The 21,016-nt window shown below is 49.6% G+C and overlaps 1 protein-coding gene across 1 annotated transcript in view; it reads right to left on the bottom strand.

Annotated features, from left to right (window-relative positions):
* VDR (vitamin D receptor) overlaps positions 1 to 13,263 on the bottom strand; it is a 56,042-nt gene extending 42,779 nt beyond the window's left edge. Inside the window, exon 1 of the mRNA XM_082738876.1 lies at positions 13,164 to 13,263. The gene's annotated coding sequence lies outside the window, so the exon portion shown is untranslated. The remainder of the gene's footprint in view (positions 1 to 13,163) is intronic.
* Between the last annotated feature and the right edge of the window lie 7,753 nt (positions 13,264 to 21,016).

A 21,016-nucleotide genomic window follows, 5' to 3' on the forward strand; every position in this document is an offset into this window, starting at 1 on the left:
GGATCCTGGGTCTGAGAAGGTAGGGGAGCTCCAGTCGTAAAGGGGCTGATCTACTCAGAGGCACCCTCTCTATCTTCTGGGTTATTAGCTAGAGGGTAGACACTGCTCAGGTATTCAGGAAGCTTTGCATGGCCTGGGCCAAACAGAGAGGTTCCCATCCACCTTAGAGCACAGAGCATCAGCTGTCCTTAGTTTCTGATTAGAATGGTTTCCCCCTAAAAGTCTTTTCCAGAGCTTCAGCTTTGTCAGGGTTCCAGACAACCTTCTGTGTAGATCTCTTCTCAGGGACCCCCTTGGATGGCCAGAGAACAATAACATTTCTTCTTGGCCTCACACTGTGGGGGGCATGTTGGTTCTGGCCTCTGAGGCCTTCCCTTTGATGATGACCTCTGGCTGGTTTTAAGCACCGGCACCATGGCAAGCCCCATCATGGAAGTCAGAGACACAACAGAGAGACACACAGAGATCCTGCCCTCTTGAAGCTCACGGTCCATGGAGGGGGACAAACAGGAAGGACAAGTGGGTAGGATCCATGCTACCGTACAGGTAAGCCCACAGGACACGAACATGCAGGAGAGCCCCAGGCTTTGTGCTGAAGAGGTCAAGAAGGCTCTTCAGGGAGGTCACTTATCAGCCTGCCAACGGAGACAGGAAGGATCATAGTTCAGTGGTAAAAGGCTAATGAGGGTTCTGGGCAGACAGTTCTTGTGCAGAGGTCAAGAAGCAAAAGGAGAAAGGACATGTGAGAGACAGGGAGGCTAGCTCTGCATGGCGGGAGAGAGGGAGGCCGCCAGGAAGAGAGGAGCCAACTGACCACACTCATCAGCATAGGACGTGTCCCCCATTCTTCCTTCTACAGACTCCTTCTTCTAGTAAACCCACTGAATCGTGACTACCAGGAATTTCAAATTATCATAATGATATTTAAACTGAAGACTTTCAGACTCCTATCCGACTCCCATTCCAACCTGAGAAGAGCTCGAGTGTTGAGCAGAAAATAAAAATAGGTCTCTCTCCCACTGGTTTATCGAGAAAGGGCCCCAAGGCCAGCAAAGCAGTGGGCCCCTTCTTCAGAGAGTGGTGGTCCTAGCTGATGCACACCCAGAGCCACCCCCCTCATCCTCCTTTGGGGGAAATCCTCTACCCCCTGGTGTAGGACTACCACCACTGAGCTGAAAGGTAAAGATAAAGGAGAGAGCTCTAGAAAACTCAGCCCAGCTGAATAGGAAGATAGATGTTTTCTGAGAGAAAACCAAAGAAAGAACAGAAGGCTCAGCAAGAGCAGACGGATGTTGGTGAACAGCTCAGCCACACGTCACTGGCTCAATCTCTACTGAATGCATCAATCTGTCCGGGGTGGCCAGATATGGTTGCTGGGCACGGGGAGAGCAGAGTGGCACATGGCCACCCCATCCCCAAACCCACTTCTGCTGAGCCACTTGGCTCATTGCTCTCTCTCCTGGTCAACAAGTTTACTTCCTCATTGCCAGGAATCGCGCTCTAAGGAAAGGCATCAGCTACAGATACACAATGCTCACAAACAACTCACATCACGGACACCTGAGGAAAGTCCCTGACCCGTGTGCGCACATGGCAGTCCGTACCCTGGGTCGAAATGTCCATGCTCGCTGCTGAGAGCAGCACCAGCCAGCCGTCCCCTCAGACCTAGAGCTGAAGAGAGCCTTGTTCCAAAGTTCCAGGCCCAAACGGCCAGATCTGTCTGGAGGATTCTTCCCCAGAGCCACAAAGTGGTAGGAAATAGCTGCATTTGTCCTAACCCCTGAACCCTCTCCAAACTGTAATCCCCTCCCACTGCCCTATCCACTGGCCATCTTCCTTTTCCTTGTTTTGCTTGGACACCCAGGGGCAAAGATGGAACAGATTTGCTACACAGAGTCCCTTTCAGGGGTGCTGCAGGGCTTGGGAAGGGCTAGCCGGGGTCTGCAGAAGAACTACCTCCTTCCTTCCTCAGTGGTCAGTTGTGTGTCGGCAGTCCCCAGCTGCTCTGGGCTGGGTCTGCTCCCCACCTGGGCCTCGGCACTAGGGGACAGAATTGCCACTGCTTTCACTCAACATGCTTCCGCAGTAGCAAACATCCCTGGAAAAGGTGCCTGATGGGGCAGCTGAGAGCCTGCCCTCAGTTACGAAGAGTTGCTGTTAGTCAGGCACCTGCTAGACAAGCCCCAGGGATTTGGGGCCCATCTCTGTTCCGGGGGAAGGGGGAGGGGAGGGCCCCCTCCACCTACCGCTTCCCCTACACCCCCCACCTTACTTTTGCCAGAGCTCCCCCTGACCTGAAAAACAACCTTGCAGCCAGGCTCTTCGGAGGCTCAGGTTTGAAGTTTAACAGGGACAAAAATAATTCCCAGGAGTGAGCTATTTTCTGCCCAGCTTTAGGAACAATAGCTCCAGGTGGCAGGCAGTGGGGGCAGGCTTGGGGAGGAAGCTGGCCACAGGCCACCCACTGGCTTAGGGCCTTCTCCATGTCCCCCTTCACACTCCCCCTGGAGTGGGATTTTCAGGGAGGGGGGACCCTAGGTGGGATAACCCCAGGTGAGGAGTGGGGGCAGCAGGGAAGGGCAGGTCTGTGGGAACCAGTGCCTCCTGCCCACTGGGCTTCAATCTTCCATGGCTACTTTTCTTTGATGGAACAGAAGGAAGAAGAAAGAGAAAACACTGTCCCTTTACCGAGTCTGGAAAAGGGGATTCTACACTCATCTGCCTCTCATAGCACTGCTGTAGCAGCTGAGATCAATTTTTAAAGGGTTTTAGGAGCCCATGGGTGGCTCAGTGGGTTAAGCATCTGTCTTTGGCTCAGGTCGTGATACCAGGACCCTGGGATCGAGCCCCACGTTGGACAAGCCCCAGGGGGGCTTGCTTCTCCCTCTCCCTCTGCCTGCCTCTCTGACTACTTGTGTGTTCTCTCTCTGTCAAATAAATAAATAAAATCTAAAAACAAATAAAGGGTTTTATACAAACTGTGATACTCCACAAAAATGTTAGTTACTAATTTACAATTATTCCCTCCAGGTTTTAAAAGGATGAAATTCAGTATGAAAGTCCAAGGCTGTGAGAGCATAGCCCTGTCCGGTAGCCCAAGGTCCTCACCAGAGAGCCCAAACTGCAGCATCCATGTCATTCACTGCCTACCAAGCCCAAGCCCCAAGTACCACTTACTTTCCTTTTGTCCTCCCTCCCTTCCTCTCTTTTTTCCTAAAATCCATTTGCTTGACTATTAGTTTCTTTTTGATTTCTCTACCGAAAACTTTCCTTCTAACACCTAAGGGAAAATATCTGATGGGGATACAGAGTGGGGCAGCGGGGAGGGGATTCACTCATGGGCGATCATTAGACTGATAACTCTCCAGAAAGAAACACTTGGTCCCTATAAAGTTTTCTGTCTTGCTGGGAAGTGGGCCTCTGGAGAGCCAGCATGCCTTTAGGGAAGGGTTCTCAATCAGCAAGGGCCTTCCTGGTCCTGTTCTGTCTAACAGTCACGTGTTCAAAGAAAGAAACTACCAGAACACACTCTGAAGGCCCACGGGCTAAACCTGGCCATGACTGGGTGCTGTGTGCCATCCCCATCATCACCACTGGTCATTATAAATTTTTTAAATTAGTTGTCAACGTCTCTGAAAAATAGAGAGATTTTACTTTTGGATGTTCAGCTTCCTGTTAAAAAATCGTATAATCTGGCCACACAGGGCTGCAGTCCCGCAGGCCATCCTGTTGGCCTGAGGTAGAGCTACCCCTCTGGACCAGGCTGTGCCCTCCATGCTCCTGGCCCCAGGGGGGTGCAGCCCTCCAGCCTCACAGGTAAGAGAACAGGCTGTGCACGCACCTGCGCAAACCCTGCCTCCCACCTGCCCCCACCCCCACCAGCTGCATCCCAGAACCTGTGACCAGAGCTCTCTAAGCTCCTGAGAGGAGAAAAAGAACAATAGCTACCTCATTGTGTGTCTAGTGCTCAGCACAGCGCCTGCTCAAGGAATGCTAATGCTAGTTCTTATGCCGGACTGGTTCAGTTCAGGAACCAACCAGAAACAAGCCCTCTGAACTAACTGTAGGCTGGCTTCTTACAATGCTTTAGTCACACAAAGCACTTGCCCTTCAACTCTTTTTTCTAGCTCAGGGGTCCCAGTCTACCTAGAAACATATCTCCACCCAATAAACAGCAACTGAGCATATTTGTGATAAATTAAGTATTGTGTAGAGTTGAGACACTTCCGAGACGGGTCCCAGCCCTGTTCTCACGAACTTGCAACACAGTGGGGACATGGACCATTGAACAGATAGGCTCAGTCCTGTCAGGTGCCATTGAGCACAGAGCTCTCCCCTCCCAACCCTACCCCGAACCTCCAGGAGCTTGGCGTTCTAGAAAGAACCAGGGGTGTCTCTGACTCTCCTTCTCCTTCTAGGTTCCAAAACTTTTCGGAACTTTACTAAAAGATACCTAATGGCACTTTAGCTCCACTTCCCCTCTGGGTTCTCGGGCTCCACACTTGAGTTCTTCTGTGGCAGTGTGGTTAACATAATTTCATCCCAACAAAGCCATTCAGATCTCCTATGGAGTTCATTATAATGGAATTTTACCGGAGGCTGTCATCCCCCACTTCTTAACATCATGGCACCCAAGATGTCGGTGTGCTTGCCAAATAGCTGGGCAGAGGTACCTTCCCACCCCTGGCAGAAGTCCGGAAATTCAGAGTTGTTTGGAACAAAGAACTCTGCCCCGAAGGTGTTTTCCTGCATCGTCCTGGCCAGCCTGGAACTGTCCCATTCACCCTCCACTGACACCGCCTACAGCCTCTTTACCAGCGCTCCTCAGGCAGGAAGGGGGGAGAAAAGACGGAGTTGAACAACTGGGACACCGTGCAGGACAAATCCTGGGCAGGTGAAGTAGGAGCAGACATTCTGAACTTCAGAAGATCTGGATTTAAGTTCTGGTTCTGACTTAGGAGCTCCATGACTTTGGGCAAGAAATTTAACCTCTTAATTTCTTCTTCTTCTTCTTTTAAAGACTTATTTATTTATTTGAGAAAGAAGAGAGCAGGGGAAAGGGGCAGAGAGAGAGGGAAAGAAAAACTTAAGCAGACTCTATGTTGAGCACAGAGCCCAACATGGGGCTCAATCTCACAACCCTGAGCTCATGACCTGAGCTAAAATCAAGAATCGGACACTTAACCAACTGTGCCACCCAGGCACCCCCGCCCCCTTGAATTTCTTTGAACATCAGTTTCCTCTTCTATAAAATGGGAATAACAATATTACCTACCCCATAGGATTATTGAGGGGCATACATGAGAAAATGCATGAAAAAACTTAACACGGTGCCTGGAATGTGTAAGTTACAATAACCCTTGGTTTATTATGATTGTCAGCTTTTATATGATATGTTAGCCTCACAGAGGTCAAAGGTTGGTGTAGAAAGAGACAGAGGGCAGGGTTGGGGTGGGAGGTGATTGAAGACTAGGTGGGGCCCTACTGAGCCCAGCTTGGGCCTAGTGACCAAGACGAAGACCAGGGCAGAGGCCCTTGCCTGCCCCTGGAGCTGACAGGCACAGACTAGATGGGTAATTACAGGATTGCGGCCTGGGATGGCCCATGCAACTGCCCAGGCAGCCACATTCTTTTGTGGGTGGCTGGGTGAGTGGGCAGCGGCTGTTGGTGTTGCTGCTGGGACACTGGGTCTAGCTAACGCCTATTCAACCCAGCACCTCCAGGAAGATTCTTCAACCTTGGAAGGGAAAAGGATTCTCTGTGGGCATTCTGCTCCTTTCCCCAGGACACCTCCTCTGTTCTCTCCACCCCAATCCTAGAGCACCCTAACCTGTTCCCCCCACTCAGATTGGACAAGTCAGAGGGTCAAAGATCAAGGCCAGATGTTCAACAATTAGTCTTCAGTTTACCTCACCTGGAGCCTTCAGATGTTCAAAAGGCCTTGGACAGATGTAAATCTCATCTCAGCCCCCAGCACCCTGAACTCTGATTAGCTAATAAGCACAGAGTTCTGAGATTTCCATGTCCTTTTCTCAAAATCAATGGCCAGGAAAAATCTACCATCCCAATACCCTCGGCAAAATGTAATTCGGTGGGTAGTAATTGGCCACCTAGTATGTGCTGACCGTCACCAGGCTCTTGGTTGACATGAACAGAACACCAAGGGTTGGGATGGATGTGAAGCCGCGAGACCCCTCCCTCACTGTCACTGGATGCCCAGCAAGGAAGGTGTCAACCGCACGCAGAGAACGTGTGCAAAGCCTGTACAGACAGGCTGAGGCCAGCTGTGTACAACACATCAGACGGATGGACACAAAAACCGGGAGGTTGATTCCATTTCCACAGCCGAAAGGGACTTTAGAAACTCCTCCAGTGTAACTTTTTCATTTTAGAAATGAAGTCTATATCAGGTGTTGAAAAGGATGGGGAACAACGGGAACTTTTATTCGCCTATGAGAGGAGTGCTTTTTGGTACCAGCGATGTGGAAAAGGGTTTGGCACTGTAGAGTAAGGCCCCACCGTGTTCCCTGCGCCCCAGCAGCTCTACCCCCAGGCCAGCCCTTCCCTGCCCCCCGGAAACGCATACGCACCCCCGGAGACAAGCGCAACATGTTCCCTCCCAGCAGTGTCACCATGATTAACTCCAAACTGGAAACAACCCAAACATCCATCCCCACAAGGGGCGATGTACACATTGCGGCACATCCTTACCAGGGACACGATGCTGAGGGACGACTAATTAACTCTGCATGCGTTCACATGGACGAACCTCAGAAACGTGATGTGGAGGGAAGACCTACATCGCAGAGAGCATGAGCGGAGGTAAGCTCCAAAGACATGCAAAGGCAAATAATACAGTGCTTTGTAAAGCTTACATAGATGATGACTTAACAAGAAAAGGGAAGAAATACCTAACGAATATTCAAAATATTAGTGGGGTGGAGAGGGAGGAAGGGGATGCAAATGGGGAGAGAAATGGGAGCTTTTAAGGTGCTACCGATATCCCATTCCGAATTTAGGTGATGTGAACAGGATATATATATATATATATATATATATATATATATATATATAAAATACATATATACCATTTTATCCTTTAATCTATACATAAGTATATTGTGTGTATGATAAAAAGAATTGAAGACTCTGAGTCCCTGAGAAGCTAAATAACTTTCCCAAGCTCATCAGCCGACAAATGGCAGGAAGAGAAATTTACCAAATCTGAGTTCAGCCAGGTACCAAGACAGCCATTCTTGGATTCTAAAGGTACCTCTCACAATGATGAGCTTCTGGTCTAGTAGATTTGAGAATAACCACAAGACTCTTTACTTCTCACTGTTAAATTCCCAGTATCTTGAATAGTTCCTGTCACACAGTAGTCCCTCAGTATCTACTGAATGTGCCCATGCTTTTCCAGGACTTACTTCATGCCCGACACTTTACTTACAGTCCCCACACATGCTCCATAAGGGAGCTGTCCTTATCTCAGTTCACAGATAAGGCACCTGAGATTCAGAGAGGTTAAGAAACCTTTCCAAGGTCACAAGCTAGAAAGTGACAAAGCCAGTATTTGAACCCAGGAGTGCCTAACTCCAACCCTGTGTTCCTCATATTCCGCGAGGCTGCTAGCACAGCTTCTGATAGCACTGCCTAACATTTCAGTGGTATGCCGAAGAACCTTGGAGGCCCCTGCTGAAGGGTGAGCTAAGCACTTTTGCTTCCTTTTCCCCCCATCTCCAGGCTCTGGCACCGAGGGTGGCTGGCCTGGCCAGGCCCAGCATCAGCCAGTAGGGCAGAGCCATGGTCATGGGTTAATTATGCAGCGTGGCAGCCTGCCGCATCTCCTTCCACCTTGGTTTCCCATATACATGCCGGAGAGAGTGACAGCAGCTACCCCCAAGCAGAAGCTGTCAAGATTAAAGGAGATAAGAAATTGCACAGTGCCTGGCAGAGGCTGACACATGCGGCTAGAGTCCATTTCTCCTTCCAGGTAGGCTAGCTTCAGGAGTGTTCCTTAAGGGGTGGCTAGGTGGGGAAATGGTAAACAGGGATGAGCTTAGCTTCCGGGACAGTGGGACAATGACCTTTCCTTGGTGCCCATAGCACATAGTAGGTTATCGATACAGTGGTTTGTTTGAAATTGACAGAGTTACTTGTTACTTTGTTACTTGTCTTCCAGACCATTCAAATCTTATTTGATCCCATGCAATCTCTCTGCCCAGAGCTCGCTCTCTCTCAAGTTGTTGTCATCTGTTTTTACCCAAGTTAGGTACCCAAGACTACTACTGGAGAGGCCCTGAGGCCTGCGGGTGCTGGCAGAGAGAGACTCCTTTGAGAGGCCACTGTCCCCAGAGTAACCTTTGGGCAAAATGAGCTTGCACCCAGGTCAACCTGTTCAAACCAGTTAGTAAACCTAACCCTGCCACTCACCAACATTTATTGCTGGCCTATTATGCACAAAGCATGGCACTTGATGCCCTGTGGCTTCCCACTAAATGCAGAATTGGTAGGGTTCTGTGGAGGTAAGACAGATCCAAGTGTGAGTCTTGACTGTCCCACTCCTTGGCTATGGAACCTTGGCATGTTGCTCAAACTCCCCAAGCCTCAGTTTCCCTTGTGTACAAGGAGCATAGCAGTGGCTCCTATCTCATAAGGTTGTGGGAGCTCTGAGAGGCCACACATGCCATGATGAACCTGGCACAGCCCTGGGTCCCACTGAGCTCAACATTCAGAGTAGATGTTCCTGGAGCTGCATCCCCAGTGCCAGCAGGTGGCACACACTAGATGTATCACTAGCAAAGCCTTGGGCCTCATAGGTGCCCTGCAGTGTCTGGAATGTCACACCTTGTGCAACACCTCCAAGCTTCAACCTGTGGTCGGAAGCCCAGTGAGAGGCAGCAGCTTCCCAGGAACTGGCTTCTGGGTCCTGCCCAAACTCCACTTGCCCGCTGGTCTAGCTGCCACACCCTACTCAGGACCAGGACTCTCCCCAGTGCAGAATGGGGACTTTGTGTGGCATCTGGTTCTGGAAACACTACTTAGCCTATTCTTTGGCACGGGACCTGCAGGGCAGGTTCACAAAAGCATGACACACGCTTAGATGCCCCTAGTGCCTGCTGCTTCTGCTTCTCAATTTTGCCATCTGCGGATCAGCCGCCCCCTCTTCCCCTTCCCAGGGGTTCTCTTCCCTTCCCTGGCCCCACAGGTCACTTCAAAGAGTGGGACTTCCCAAGAGGTGTCCACCTGTCCTCTTCATTTGTTGGTGATGAGAACAGCTTCCTTCCTTCCAGAATGGTAAGTACCGATACCCTAAGGATGAGGCTCTGCCCCCACGTGGGGCTCCCTGGTCACTCTCATGCTAGACCCCCTGAGGATTCTCCAGGGAGCCCACCCTGAGCATTTGGACCATGAGGACCAAGAACACAGAAGGGTGGCAGTTTCTTTTCTACATGTCACTGCAGCAGAATACAGTCACTGCCACCAACGCTTGGAGCTTGGGTTGAGCAAGAACAGTCTGTCCCCGCCCTAGACCATTTCCCCAATAGTCAGACTAGAGGAGACAGGCAAACTCCAGCGTCCAGGGGACTGACTCCATCTCCTGCTAAGAGATTTCTCTCTGGCTCTGACCTCCACTCTGTTCACCAGTTCCCCAGAAACGGACTGCAAGTGACCTGTACCCTTTATGCACACAAGCAAGGTTTGACTACCTCCCCTTCTTGTTGTTTACCCACTTGGGAGCTGGACTTCCCTGTGGTTTGATGTGGCCCCCCGAGATCTGGGAAGCTGGAGAGACAAAATGAAGAGGCTACAGTTAGGGGGGAAGAGGGAAGAGGAAGCACAAGGCCAAGTCTTGGCTCCATTGTGAATCCCAATTCCCCCAGGGGCAGCTGAAGGGGAGTTGGCAGGCCTTTCTGTCCCCATCTGAGATAGGGGTGGGGCAGGAAAACCAAAGGTGAAGCCAGTCATAAGCCAAGGGTGAAGGGAAGTCATACAAGCAGGTGGTAGGTTGGGTGACAGGCGGTAGGAGAGGCTGGCTGTGGGCAGTCCTACCTCAAGGAGAAGCCTAGAACTGGCTGATTAGTACCAGGGAACAAGGTGGGCTATTTGGGGCTGCCTTCAGAATTAAGCTACCTCCGTCTTCCCTTCATCATGAAGGAATTCCCCCACCTTCTCTTCCTCGTTACACCCACTCCTACCCATCTTCCCCTTACCAGTGCGACCTCCGCTAGGTTTGGAGAATGACTAAATGTCCCAGTGAGGCCCTGACAGCTGCAGTGTGTGTCCATTGTCCTGACATAACTTATCAACAACACCCCTGTCACACTCAAAGTCTCCCAGTTTGGACAGTAAATTATATGGTCACTGTCTCTAGCTCACCCAGAGGGCATGGATGCAGGACAGGGTGAAGAGGGGATTAGAGAAAAGCATGACTGGAAGCAAGGCCCTGTGGTCCAGAGTGACAGTCAGGCTAGTTTCTGCCCAGCTGGATCCTCTCAGAACGGGATGGTAGTGAGGAGACAGCTGAGAACAGCTGCCCCTCCTGGTGCTCACACCATCTCAGGGAAAAGGCCCAATTTGATGGGCTCTGCTTCCTGTCATCCCTCAGAGGGCCTAGCACCAAGCTGGGTGCCTCAGAGTCTCTTAACCAAACCTTGTCATTTCTTCCCTTCCCTCTACCTGCATCTAAAACAGACTTGCAGCAGCGACAGAAAGCTGGGGGGCTAGAACTCATCCTGTCCAGCAACAAACTGGACCATCATCTGAGCTCAGACTTTCGGTGCTCCTGAGTCTGTCCCTCCCGGCCACCAGAACCCAACTGCTAGACAAAGACAACAGCAGGTTTCTAGCAGAGGTTCCAGAAACAGATCTCAGTCGAGTGGGCCACTGTCTCCTAAGGATATGGGGTGCAGAAATGAAGAGCTGGAGCTTGTCTCCTGCTTGGATAACATTTGGTCTGGCCCCTGAGCCCCAGGCCAAACATGGAAGACACTGGCTTCAGAAACTGGGTACTTGCTCTGAGATTGGGGAGTGGGGGTCCAGGGGTTCCTCTTGGTGCTACCTCCGGGACTTAATCCCCAAAGGAGTTCAGTTCTGAGGTGGGATGGGAAGAAGACTGAGAAACCACAAACACGAATAACCAGGGCACCTCAAACTGTACCAGACCTTCCACAGTGTTTCTACAAATAAAGTATGAGGCCCTTGACCAAGGTGCTGTGAGGGTTCAGGAAAGCTTCCTAACTCTCCTTCCCTCCTTTCTTACCTCACTCTTCTCGTTTCCTACATTTTTTCTCTTCTCTCCTTTCTTATTCTTTACCCTGGAAAAGGTCCAAGTTGTGGCTAATGAGGGAATAACCAAACTGAAGCCATGGGACCCCGCCAGAGTACAGACTGTGAATCCCCAGCATTTTGCAATTTGAGTCAGCCCCACACCACAGATGGTTGTGGGCTCATTTCATACAGGTCCAGAGAGGCTGCTGAGTGGAGGCATCGGACTCAGAGACTCCTATTTCTGCTCAAGGATCTGAACTACCCAAAACAAAAGCCAGAGAGAAATTTACAGTCTTACTACCTCCTGGTCTGGCTGCATACCATTGGAGAAGGATCCTCAATCTCCTCCAGCACTTGGACAGAGAAGGGACAAGGAAGCCCCCCTCCCCCAATACACAACATTCGAAGGTCACAGAGTTGAGGTTCCTGTGCCCAGACTATTCATTTCCACCTCAACACACACACACACACACACACACACACACAAACACACACACACGCACACACACCCCACCCTGCCAGCTTGGCTTAAAACTTTCTTTGACAAGGCCATGGCTTCCCTAGTCCTAGAATCTCCCTGAATTCTTGTGCACACCCACCTTATTAACAGAGATGGGCCACTTACAAGATCACTAGGCAGATATGGAATGAGAAGCTGGAAGTCTATGGAGCTGGGATGTACCTCCTGATCCTTGGAGAAGGATCAGAGATGTGGATTTACCACAAATCCACAATCTCTTCACAGTCATACCACAGCGATCCCATAATCATTGCTGTGTTAGGTGTCCCCGTCACAGGAGTGGCCGCCACGGGCCACGAAGAAGACAGCCTTCCAGCAGGGAGCTGGAGTGGCACTGACTCTGCCTAGGAGAGCTTCTGCAATGCTCAGAAAATGCCTGCCCAGTTGCTTGCCTGGGCTCTGGCCCCTCTGGCTGCAACTGAGCCCAGACAGGAGGCTGACTCACTCACCGCAGGGAGGAGGAGGAAGAGGAGGAGGAGGAGGAGGAGGAGGAGATGCGGGAAGGGCCTGTGCTGGGAGATTCAGGGCTCTCCCAGCCCAGGCAGCCTGGGTCTCAGCCTCAGTGGTCCATGGGGGAGGGGGGCTGTGTCCACTGCTCCCTCCAGACCCATGTTATTCTCTCCCAGCTACTTCTCCTGAATTCTCCCCCACCACTCACAGATGTGGGACCCTTCACTCCCCAACCAGAAATACTCCCTGAGCCCCCCTCCTCCATGAGAGGTTTGTCCTGAAGTTCCTCTCAACATCTCTGGATGGGCTCTCCTGAAAAAATAAATCCAGTGCATTAGGGCCAACTAGGTCTAAAATCATCGGTGGTTGAAAAAGGAAAAGAAAAGAAAAGAAAAGAAAGAAAGAAAGAAAGAAAGAAAGAAAGAAAGAAAAAACCACCACTCTACTTAAAAGATCCAACTCCACCATCGCAGGTGACCTTACATAGGTCCTAGAAGATGATAAGGCCACAGGCACCCCACCTCCAGGAGACCTCAGCACCATCGGCAGCCAGTCTCCCCTTCTTACCCCTCCACTCCACGCCAAGGCTCCCCAACAGAGGAAGAAAACAAATGCTTCTTGTTGCCCAAGTGCGGAGAGCTGTGCTAGCAGAGAATTCGTGTGTTAAACTCCCTGAGCACCGAGGAGGTCGCTGCTCCTCTCGCCAGCCTGGCACGGACTTTAGCTCTTCCTCAGACCTCACTGTCCCGTCAGTGCCTCAGCCTCATGGCACCACAGCCCGGATCTCAGGAGCCAAGTTTGCTCCTGCGATGTAGACTCTCGTGCTTGCACCCGGGCACTCAGAGCCGGTACCCCCGACGCCCCTCCCCCGGACCCAATCCCGATCGCGGGACCCCCTTCCCCGCGGCTCCCGGCTCCGCACCTGGTCCGGCGGGTGGGCACGCTGCTCCGCGCTCCCGGCGCCTCCCGCTCCGCAGCTGCCTTTTGACAAGCAGAGACAGCCCAGCACCTGGCCCCGCCCCCTCTCTAGGCCCCGCCCCCGGGCCCGCCCCTTCCCGTGGCCCGGCCCAGAAGACCTGCCTCGCCGGGCGAGAGCGCTGGCGGCGCTGCAACCGTCTTGACTGGGAATCAACCACCGGGAGCCTCTGCCCGGGGCGGTCCTCCGGGACTGCGGTGCACAGGGCGGGGCTTGCTTCTGTCCTCGGTGCGTGAGAGTTTTGCGTGGTTATGTGTGTGCAGATCCACGCTGTGCCCGCATTAATCCGCGTTGCATTCGCCCACCTCCCGCCGCCGTGGTTCTACCCAGCCTGCTGCGGACGCCTCTCCCAGGTGCGTCACCCCCACCTGGGCAGTCCCGGCTGGGACGTAGTCATCTGCCGGGCTGGGGGCGCCTGTCGCGGGCACCGTCGGTTCTCTCTGCGCAAAGCTCCATCGCAAACCTCGTCGAAGCGAGCTTAGTCTCAGCTGCCCTGGGCCCTGGCCCCCGCCATCCGTCCCATATGACACTGGTGTGAAGAGAAGAGAGAAGTTAAAGAGTGTACCATGAGACCTGGAATTGTAGGAAGAGTGGGAAAACATGCCGTAGGAAATTTTGCCTAGGAATTACAGCGCTTCCTTGGCTATGTGCTAGGCACCACTTTAGATGCTAGAGGAGACATGAGAAAGATGTGGTGCCCACCTTCTTAGAGCTCACTGTCCAGTGGAGGAATGTACAAAGAAACAGACATTGCAACATAATATTCTATAATGAAGATGCCCCCAAAGCCGTCCAGCATTTGGCGAGCTCCTTTGGGAAGGGGAGGAAACATGGCTCAGAGGGACAAGCTGAACAGGTGGAAAACTGAGGCATAGCGAGGTTAAATGGCTTGCTCAACATGGCATAGCTCTTCAGTGAAGGATAGTACCAGTCTGCTGGTACCATAGGCTCTGAACCATTTATGAAACAGTTATGCTAGACTATATGATAATCGGTCCCTCTCAAACTCTCAATAAGTGGATTTAGAGAAATGGACTGAGGCTAAGCAGAATGAAGAAACTTCAAAATGCAAAATTTGTTAAGGGGCACTGAAACAGTTCGTGAAGAGAAACTCATGGAAACTTTCCCTCTGGAAAAGTTAAAAAAAAAAAATAGAAGAGACTCAGACTGGTTGAACTTGGGAATGGACCATCTATTCTGAAAAACAGGTGAAAGGAAGAGCCCCTTTGGAGGTCCTACCCGAGTGATGGATGGATTCCTGGCTTATCATGAAAATAAAAGAAAGAATCCCCTTGCCCGAAGCATCATGGGAAGGAAAATATAAGAGGAAATCTCTATGAGCGCCTGGGTGGCTCAGTGGGTTAAAGCCTCTGCCTTCAGCTCAGGTAATGATCATAGGGTCCTGGGATCAAGACCCGCATCGATCTCTCTGCTCAGCGGGGAGCCAGCTTCCTCCTCTCTCTCTGCGTGACTCTCTGCCTACTTGTGATCTCCGTCAAATAAATAAATAAAATCTTAAAAAAAAAAAAGAGAGGAAATCTCTAACAACTGACATCTTGGGGCATTCTCAGAAAGTTCCATGAACCTCTGGAAGAAGTCACGTTTGCGGTGCTTAATTGGCCAGATGAGGGAACCTGGAAGCTTGAAAATAAACCTTATCAAAAAGTGGTTGGTAGAAGATGACTTCTGAGTATTCATTCTACAGTCACTGACTGTGAGTTTCTTCTCACAGCTGTTCATCTGATGTTCATCAAAGTCAGGCAGAGTAGAAAATACTTTCCCTGTTGTACCATGATGGGCAGAGTTGTTAAGGTTCTTGAAGTTGGGGAGTGACAGTCACTTGAACCCAGGTCTTCTCTCTGCACTTTCCATTGTTTCACAGTGCCACTCAAAAAACCCCAGTTATTTCCATGGGCTTTTCACCTATTGGACCGCCATCTAGATAACCCAGATTTGTAGATTGTAGATGTCTTCAGAGTCCCCAGCATGCACTGCCATGAGCCCCATCACTTGGCCCTAACCTGTTTTTTTTTTAATCTTCCCCCAATACCTGATCTGCTCTCTCTCATCTCTCTCTGCAGCCCTATCCTTCGCCTGGCTCCATCTCTCGTATCAGACCTGCCGTGACATCTCTAGGCCAAAATGACTATCAGTTCTCTGGTCTTTGTAGCATGTACTGTCTGTATGACATGCTTCACCAGGCAATAATGAGCCTGTATGTATATTGAATAATGAGTTTGTATGTATATTGAGCAAAGATAGATCCTTAACCTCAGCTTTCTTCTTAGAAATGCTGTTTTGTGAAAGTAGAAAATCAAGAATACATGACATTCACTTCCCCCAGTTTTGTTGTCATCAGTAATTGGCTCCTGATCCTACATCACCCTAACCAGGGACTAGGAAGGGTGGTTGTTCTTCAGACCCGTTCTCTTGAAGACTTTGGTGATGGTCAGCCTCCCTACGCTACACAATAGCTTTTAACTCCTCTCACTTGACTGAATTTGACACGTGTTCTAGAACCTCTACAGAAAACACTAATTTTCTCTTTCTTTTCCTCAAAGTTCACATTTCTCATATTCTCACTCATGCCCCTCACAGTGCAAGGGGGTGGGGGGTGGTCCTTAGAGGGTGTTCACATTGTGCTTTTGTCAGTATTCATCTCTGCAAAGTTACATCAGACAACATCTCATAGGCATTTGCTGTGTGAAGTTGCCATGCTATGGTGCCATAGACCCAAAGATCTGTAGAGAAACAAAAGAGCCCTTCCTGCCTGCGAGGGATGATTCCAGAAGTGCCAGGCTGAGGTTACCCCTGTGCATTTCATTTCCCAAAAGCTGGGGAAGGGCAGAGCCTAGCCTCTCGACCTCTATACCAGATTCTGGGTGGCTTGCCTGGCCTCAGTGGATGGACTCCCCTTTTTTTCAGGCTGTTCACACACCTTGAGGCTGGATGGCATTCTCTGACCTTCTTGCCATGGGGCCAGGGCTGGAGTGGATCATGTTGTCCCAGTGAGGTTCCCAGAGACCTGGTCCCCATGGACAGAGGATTATAAGCTGCCCAGAAGCAACACTCCTGGTAAAAATATCCCCTTTGAACTTGCTAGAGCACTCCCACCTAACTATCTGCTTTCCCATTTTCCAGGGCCCCTTTCCCTCCTTAAATATTTTAGAGTTATGAGCGTGGTAGAAATGAAGGGAGGACTCTCAGCAAACTCCCACAGAACATTCTGAGAGACAGAGATTCACAGATTCATAGAGACAGAAGCCACCAGTCATCCTCTCAGTTCCCTTGTTTTAGAGAGTAAAAAACATGAAGTTTAGAAAGGTTAACTCATTTGTCTTTTCTAATCCATGCTAACAATGTCCACTCTGTTTATGTTCTAGATGGTGGAAATGGAATGAATAAATGGAAGCAGCTATAAGCGGAGAAGGCAACCTGAACAAACGGGTCTTCCCAGGACAGTGTTTTTCAAATTTTTAACTGCAGTCCACAGTAAGAAATCGTTTTTGTCATGCCCTAGTATACCCATGCATATGTGTAAGATTTATGAAACAAAAGATGCCCTGTAAGATTTTCTATTATTTTCCCCACCCTTCCTTCCTCCTTCCCTCCCTTCCCTTTTTCCTCCTGCCTTCCTACCATCCTGACTTCCTTCTGTCTTTCTGTTTTTCTTTTCGGAATCCATCAAACTGACTCTACAACTGACAATGAGTTGTTAGCCTGAGGTTGGAGAAGGCCCTCTCACCGTAGGGTTCCCTCATTTGGAATCTGCACCATGAGAGTCCCAGAAAGGCCTTTGAGAGAGAGCTTGGCTTATGCAGAGCACCCTTAGAACCCTGGAGTGAGTCCTGGTGGCTCCAAGGCTTTGAAGGCTTCTGTCTCCAAGGCCACATGGTCAGAGTTAGGTCACTGAGACAGCATGTAGCCACTTACTTTTTGTGGCCTTTAGCTCAGCTGCCTTACCATTCTCCTATCATTTCCAGCTTTGAGGGGTTCTTTTCACCTTAGGAAGTTTTATGGCATCTCAGAAAACCTGACTTCTCCAGAACAGCACAGCTCTGGAGGATTCATGAGCAATGCCATAAGTCAGTGGGTACTGAGTCGTCCTGCCCAGGAAGAGTAGGGCACTGATGGTTATTCAGTCCAAATTCATCTGGCTCCAGGGCTCCATTCCCAGTAGCCCAGCTCATGTCTCCATCACCAGGGCTTTTGGCATTTGTCTTTCCCACCTGCTCCCACATCCTTGAGCCCTAGGCTGACAGTGGCCCACACACAGTGTCTGCTGGCATGGTAAAGCAGAGCCTAGGGGCCGGATGAAGGAAGGTATGGACTCCCACCTGCACCTTCCAACAGAGGCAGCTGCAGAGCTCTCCCAGCCTCCCAGGTATTTGCTGGGCTCCCATCCAAACCATCAGCAGACAATGATGACTCTTCAAGCCTCAACTCCAACCATGGAGACCAGCAGAATAAACTAGAAGCTCAGAGTCCTTTCCCACCTACAGTTGCCTGTGGCTGTAAGTTTTGCAATAACTACAATTACCCTAGTAGGAGATAAAGAGACCCCTGGCCCTTCATCCTCTGAAAACTCTTATTTTGCTCCTCTAGGGAGGAGTATCTTGTGAGAGAGCCTCATAGGAAAGGTATATGGAAGGCCCCATGGTGGTGGAGTAGGCCTTGGGAGCAGGTGAGAACACGGGGCCCAGTTACATCACTCCTGCAAAGATTGGTAGGGGAAAGCTGACTTGTCCAAAGAAACCCCGCTTGCACAGAAGGGAGTCCCCTAGGGCAATTAGGCAAAGAGCTCCTTTCCTTCATACCCATGAGCAGAAGCCCCACAAGCCTCATCCTGCGCATGCCTGCTTCTTTTTCCAGAGGGCAGGAAGGATGTTCCGTAAGCAGCCCAGGAATGCATTAAACAACTCTCCCCTGAGGCCCCAACTCCAGAAAGATGTGGCTGTTGACAGCTCTTCTCCTTTGCCTTTGGCCTCTGGCCTAGGACAAACACTGCATAGCACGGATGCCCCTTTGTTGTATGTGCCTCATTGTCTTTTGTCATTAAAAATGCCACCATTGTTGAAACTGTTGTTTCTGGTGTCCACCTCCATTTCCAGTGGAGTCTTGATGGTGGTGCCGTGTTGCTTTTTGTCATGCACATGTCCTCCCAGCAAAAAAGTGGTCTCTAAACATTTTTGATCTAAAAACCTACTGGCAAAAAAGGTTGCTACCCCCATACATGAATAGGATTTTAAAGTTCTATCATTAGCTCTTAGCTCAAGTCATGCCACGCAGTTAACAGGGTGACTCTTTATCAACACCAGCAAAGAATCTCAAATAACAATATTTTGTATTTCAAATGAGGTTCTTGATACTTTTAAGAGTCTCATGCTCTACCAACTGAGCTAGCCAGGCGCCCTTGATACTTTTAAACTTTTTACTCACGCCCCTGACACTGCTTCTTTGCATCCAGCAGCTTCATCCAACATATCTGACACGTGACCCTCTCATAAACAGACCAAGTGACAGTGTTGGTGTTAATCTGTAAATTAAATGTATTAAAGCTTAATTTTTAAAAGATGAAAAATGAGTAAAGAAAGAAAGCCTTTAAGACTGTCCCCCTCTACCCAGTAGATCATGTAGTCCAGCCTCTCTTGGAGAACTCCGCACTAGAGAACAGGGAAGTAGGATTTAGAGCATGAGGACTCAGCAAATGTAGGTGACCCATCCAAGTTTACAGTTGGTGAGTTGCAAAGCAGGGACCAGAGGCCAAATCGACTGCCTGGAAATCCAGGTCTCGCTCTTTGCATCACCCTGTGCCTCCTCTTTCCTCTGTTTTGTGAAGAAATGGAGGCACGTTATATATGAGAATCTCTTGGACGCAGAGAAGTTAAATTCTTTGATCCACTTGGCCTATTAAAGCAAAACCTGAGGCAAGATCCAGGTAGAATCTACTGTGACCATTGTCTGGAACCACAGCTGCCAATAGTCTGATGCCACAGGCCCCCAGCAGACAGAACCAGAGAGGCAAATAGGACGTGCTCTCCCAGCACTGACTATTAGTAGGAAAGGTTGTGGTGGCCACTGTGGGTAATGAGGAGTAGCCTGGCCACCACCAGAGACCTTCCTTCAACCCACATTCTCAAGAAGAGTTGTTGTTCAGTTAGGGTTCCTTGAACCTGTGTGTCCAGCTTGAGGGACCTCTGAGTGGTAGTTGCCAAGCCAGAAAGAACATGGTGAAGAGGCCCCATCAAGGGCTTCACCTCAGTGGCACATTTTACCCATAACCTTCCTCCTTGTCATCCTTCTTCTCTGCCCAGACAAGACAAGTACTCCTTAGAACTTTCTTTCCTGACCTCCCTCTTCTCCTAGCTTATCTCACATATCTTTGTACCTTATTCATCACCAAGCTTGTCTGTCAACTGGTGGGGAGTTTAAGAGCTGACGGTCAGTGAGTCTATGACTTGGACCTGCCCAGATAGGAGAATAATATTCCAGTTGCCAACACTTCCCCACAGTCTCTGTGCCTTTTGGTCTAGTAAAACCCAAAACACAGGTGATGATAGGTCAAGAGAAAACATTAAAGCAAGTAGTTCTAGGAGCCTGGTCATGAAAGTGCCCACTATTGTCTCCTCATTGGGTGGAGATAGAGGTTCTGAACAGGATGTTGGAGCTCAAATAATGAATTACTGCAACTGAGTCTGTGTTCTATATGCTCAAAGTAATCTCAGTATGCCCGTTTCCTGTCCTTAGTTTCCTCCCGATGGAGAACTTTATGCTTGATCTTGACAGGAATCAGAAGTGAATCCCAAAGGCAAACGTCAAGATCACCACTCTTGCTTCCTAAAGATGATTGCAGTAATTCAACCACTTCTGCCATTTTGGGAACTGGAACTCTGGAAGAACACATGTCCCTACATCTTCTTCCCCTCCCCCACTTTCTCCCCCATTCCATGAGACTTAAACTTTGGACTGATACGGTATACCCTGTCAGTTGTGACATTGCAATCTGCCTGATAGAGAGGCTGATTTGGTGCCTGCTGCTGGTCTACTTCCTGGTCAAAGCCCTGAATTTGAGTAGACACAATCCCTGCTTTGTGATTAATAATAGTTTTCCCTCTAATCACTTGTTATCTTACTGCATTAGACTATCCGTTGACATTTGATCTGCAATAATTAAGGATTTATTGCCATGTTTTTTTCTCCCAAACAACACACACCCTTCAAATAGAGGGCATTTGAGGACAAGTGGTGTTGGAACCAGACAGTTGACAAAGAATTGTATGTGTCAAGGTTGCATTACCTTCATCTCAACCCCAGCCTTGAAAAAGATGTTTCATTTCTAAGAGTACGATGCATTAGATGCCCTGAATGACCATCTCAGTTGAAATAACAATTTCAGCAACAATTTTAATTAAATAACTTTTAATCTTAAATGTATCACCAAACTGGCACAAAAAAAGAAAGAACTCTAAAGAACCCCAAATAAAGTGAAAGTAGGAGCAGAGACTGGTGAGCAAGGACCAAACGGTGTCTTTACCCTGAGAGTGTCTTTAGAACCCTAGAAACCTTGAGCTTTTACTCTGGTGGCTTCACAGGGTGTGGGAACAAGAGATACAGCCAAGGTATTATCCTGCACAAAGTTGGGCCCTCAAAGTGTTCACCCCAAAACTCTGTGTAAGGAGAATGAGAAATAAACGTTCACATAGAAGGAAACAGTAAGGAAATTGTTCTGAGTCATTCCAGATGGTAGGAAAAATAATAAATATCCCTTCAGAATTCATAACCAAAAATCTGAGTCTGTG

The sequence above is a fragment of the Mustela nivalis genome (genome assembly GCF_964662115.1).
Source record: "Mustela nivalis genome assembly, chromosome: 7".
NCBI classification, from domain to species: domain Eukaryota; kingdom Metazoa; phylum Chordata; class Mammalia; order Carnivora; family Mustelidae; genus Mustela; species Mustela nivalis.